Genomic DNA, 4,469 nt, shown 5'->3' with positions numbered 1-4,469 from the left:
AGCAACGAGGTGTAGTTTARAAAAATGAACTGTAAACGCTGCTTCATACTGTTGTATTTGATCTCTACTTACAGGAGAAACATGAAAACAATGACACTGGAATAGGTTATGTAAATGCTGTATATGRGATGTTCTACTCCATACTAATGCTCGGATAGCAAGTTGATACTAGTCACACTGCAGAGGAAAAATACTTTAATAATAAAACTCATATTTATCAAGAAACTAATGATGTCTAATCCTTAAACAACCTGATGAGTAACTTGATTATCAGCAGAACAAACAATCTGAAATTCATTGCCCCCAGCCAGATAACAAAAGCTAACAAAAGCAGCTTTCTGTGAATTTACTCTTAGACAATTAGCAGATAAATGCACTATCTTACTATGATCTCTTTTCAAAACATTTTGTCTTTGATTAACCTTTTATTGTTTAAATTTCAGCTGGTGTTAAAAAATAGTGACAAGGAACTGTGCTGAACAAAGTTAGTTTGAGAATATGCATTACAATCACTTTTGCAAAAATAATCACTAAGCAAAGAAATTTAGAGATAAAGTATTTTTTCTCCTCATTTTTTTTCAGAGAAAAATCTTCTCTATAGGGTTGAAATAATTTCTTTAATATTGGTACCAAAATAGCAAAATGCAGTAATTACATCATTATTTTGTCAGTCTCTGTCAATCCACTGTAAGAAAATATTCACTTTCTCACCCTTTCTTATGTTCCTTTATCCAGGTCTTAACACCCTCATAATGTTGTTTTCTCTATTGTCTTAGACTGCATGCTTTTCAAGACAGTGTYATTTCTTTTGGTTGTCTATGTATTTACTATGGACCTGTGGACTAAGGACCTATGTATTTACTATATTTTATAAGTAAAACAATGAGAAAGCCTTAATTGCATGTCTATATTTTGTAGTTCTTAGTGTCTATAATAATGCATTTACTTTGATCAGGAAGACTACATAGGCAATACATATATTTTATAGCTCCTCCAGAAAAGGAATATTTTTTATTGACTCTTTTTAAGTACAAATCACATTGAGCTTCCTATCAGAAGAATTCTATCCTATGCAGCAAAAATACTAGACAGCAATCTGTCTAGTCTTGATTTATTGGACTTCTGGGTTGTACTTATATAAATAAGTTAAACAGGGCCAGATAACTTTTTTTCAGATTGGAATGCAGCTGTCTGTTTTTTTAGGTTATGACCTTTGACACTGTGGATGCATCTTCTGGTTTGGGAGTTATCAGTAGTAGGATGCCATACAAATAATGTATGCCAAAGAATAGTTCTATTATTTAATTTAGTAGTACAGACACAGCCTTAAGTGCTAATCAAAGTGCCAATTAATTTGAATGAATTAAAATCTGAAATGGAGCTCTTTATTCTAAAATCTTGGAACTGGCAAAGGTCTTGTAGTCTTCTGTGTTCCCATCATCTTAACCATGTGATGGTAATTTCTCACAAAAATTCACTCCCTACCCTGCAGAAAAAAATGCTGTAAGGAAAAAAATATGCCAATCAATATTAATTTTAAATATTCTATACAAACAATTATTCTTTTCCACTAATAACTATGATAACAAAYTATTTTTTTATTTAAAAAAATTATTTTGTGTGACTCCACAATAATTTTAAGAAAAAACAATGACTGTCTTCTACTATACACCTAAATACACCTTCTGTGGTCTTCATATACTCTGGAAAACTGAGGTTCCCCTCAGTTAGTGTGTTACCAGGAAATTCAAGATGCATAGCTAAATCAGTATTGCAGTTTAAATGTTAGAGGTCTTCAGAGTCAAAGTTCATCAGGATGAATTAGTCAGATCATGCCTCTTTGCACCTAGTTTCATTCTGTCAGCACATTTAAAAAACCTGACTCATGTTCACAAGCAGAACTCACACTTGTTTTGTTTGTTTGTTTGCTTTTAAGAAAAACAATTAAGGAACTATGAGGAAAAATGTAGAAATAAAAAAAAAAAAAAATATCCAGAAAGGACCAAATACCTTTTTGGGGTTAAACACTTTTTCTAGCATAGATTTCAAGCACCTCTACTTACTGCAGAAACACTGTTTGTATGCAGTATTATGTAGTAAATAGGGAAGATGTGAGTTGTTTAACTCACTGACTTAATTTCTTTGTTTTGCATTATTATTGCAAAATTATTTATTTTGCATTTGCATTAATATGAGACTCTGGATATCGAAATACCTGTACAAACTACATACTAAATAAAAACATAGTCAGATTTAAGTAGAATAATAATGGCAAAGATATTTAAAATTATTCGGTGTTGACAGATAATTTTTCAGATGTCTTTTTTTTTTTTTAACATTGCATTTTTGCATAACTGTACCTGGAGGTATTTTGCAACAAAAGTATATTAAGGTAAATGAAGAAATTCAGATACATTATATCTAGAGCTCTAAGAGTCCCACTGCAGAAATCTCCATAATTACAGAGATTATAGAGATTACACACTAATACTAATTCTCCACTAAAACTGATGCAATTAAAAGATAGTAGTAGTTCTAAATTAAAACCTCAAATTTGCATTTGAAAGATAACAATTAGATYAGTCAATAAAACTTTGTGAAGTAAAAATGTAATCTTTATTTTTTCCCATAGAAAAACAAAGGAAAGAAAGAAAAGAAACAAAAAGAAAAGAAAAGGAAGATTGAAAGAACAATATAATTTCTTTCACAGCTTTGTTCTCCTAAGCAACTGTAACATTTCACTCATGGATTTTGGGAACATCTGCTCACACATGTAATATGTATATCACACTATCATAAAAGATAGATGATAACTTAGACTTCCAAACTGCTGCTGCTTGTATTGTGGACTTTGTCAGTTTATAGCATCTTCTGGGTATGTGTCAGGCAGTAGCAGTGCAGGAGAGAGAAGGGGGAATGGAAAAGCCAGCCTTTTAGCACCGTGAAATACTAGAAGCAAAGTTCACTTTGAATTCTCTGTGTAGGTGCCAAATGCTGATTTTATGAAATGCTGGAAAGGAAAGCTAGGAAAGCTTGTGTGAGAAAGAATGGCATTAAAATAGGCTTAAGCCATCACTAGGATTTGCAGAGTATGTTAGAGAAAAACTTGCAGAAGCAGCTTTGACACCATTSGTAGGCTGTAAATGCTAGAACTGCCTTGTGGAAAATGAAGCATGGAGGGTTAGGAATGTGTTGCATGTGTTTGTTCTCTAAGCAGCAGAGATATTTTAGCATTTGTGGCCTAATGTCTAATCCAAGAAAATGTATTACAATTTTATTTAGTTATCACCTGCTGTGAGGAGACCTCATTACAAATGCAAGCATCATAGCAGGTGTTGTGGATATATGTATTTTTTTTCCCCTCATTGCTTCAAACAGAGGAAATAGCTCTCTCCTTAAATCTTAATGAGTCAAGGTGAATTCAAACCAGATGCTTTCTGRTTTTATTCCCACTTACGAATGACAGCTACACTTGCTGCATAGAATGCCCTAGCTATAATGACCATCCAGTGCTCCCCCTTTTAGCAGCAAACATTCATGGGTCAGACTCCAAGCTAAATGTTTATTTTTCTAACTGTTTTATAGTAGAGTTTGGTTAAAAGACTTGGCACAGTGCACTTCAGTTTAATTTTAAGCTTGACAGCAGTGCTGGCCTCAGTGTGTGTATGTGTGTAATTTAGTTGCTGTGCTACTGGAAGTCTATGGAAGATTAATGAATGGCAAAGCTCTGTGGCAGTTGTGAAGAGATGCAGGATAGAGCAAACCAGTTACCATCTGTTCAAAATGTCTCATACAGCTCTTTTAAGGAAAACCATTATCAGCAGGAGATAAAGGCATACAATGCTTTTAAATATTAATATTTTTCTGGTGTCAGTGGGAAATTCTACTTCTATACTTACCTTACTGGGGTAGTAAGTGTCTCAAATATATGTATATAAATATACATGTATGTGTGTACAAAATTGTGTGTGATATATAACTTTAACTCTCCATTCAAAGTGTTATTCCAAATGCAGATAAAAAAAAAAGAACAACAAATCAACACAATCCAGAACAAAACACTTGGAGTCTTAGAGTAAAGCAAATACAATTATTTTTTTCTAAGATAAAAAATACATACAAAGAGAGATAGGTACTTACATATAAACTGTTACATGAATTTTACATTTTGGTAGAAATAAAAGGTGCATAATATTTGTCTGTATACCACAGAATCACAAAATATTTATAATTTTATAAATCCAAGTATGTGTGCTGTCTGTGACACTCATAAACATCTCCCTGTAACCCAATTTCTAGAGAAAGAATATGATGGGTAGGAGACATGAAGAGTTCAAGAGTTCAAATCTGATCAGACTACCAAACCCCTTAATGCTCTAAAGCTAGATGCAGTGTCAAAGACTCTTTCTCCCTGAATCTGTGAATATTTGAACATTTCCTACCATGTAAAAAAAAAAAAAAAAAAAAAA

The sequence above is a fragment of the Nothoprocta perdicaria genome, unplaced genomic scaffold (assembly GCF_003342845.1).
Source record: "Nothoprocta perdicaria isolate Ctin4 unplaced genomic scaffold, notPer1 scaffold_37, whole genome shotgun sequence".
In the NCBI taxonomy this organism is placed as follows: Eukaryota; Metazoa; Chordata; class Aves; order Tinamiformes; family Tinamidae; genus Nothoprocta; species Nothoprocta perdicaria.
The sequence above is the reverse complement of the archived record's forward strand: the minus strand, read 5'-3'. Positions refer to the sequence as shown.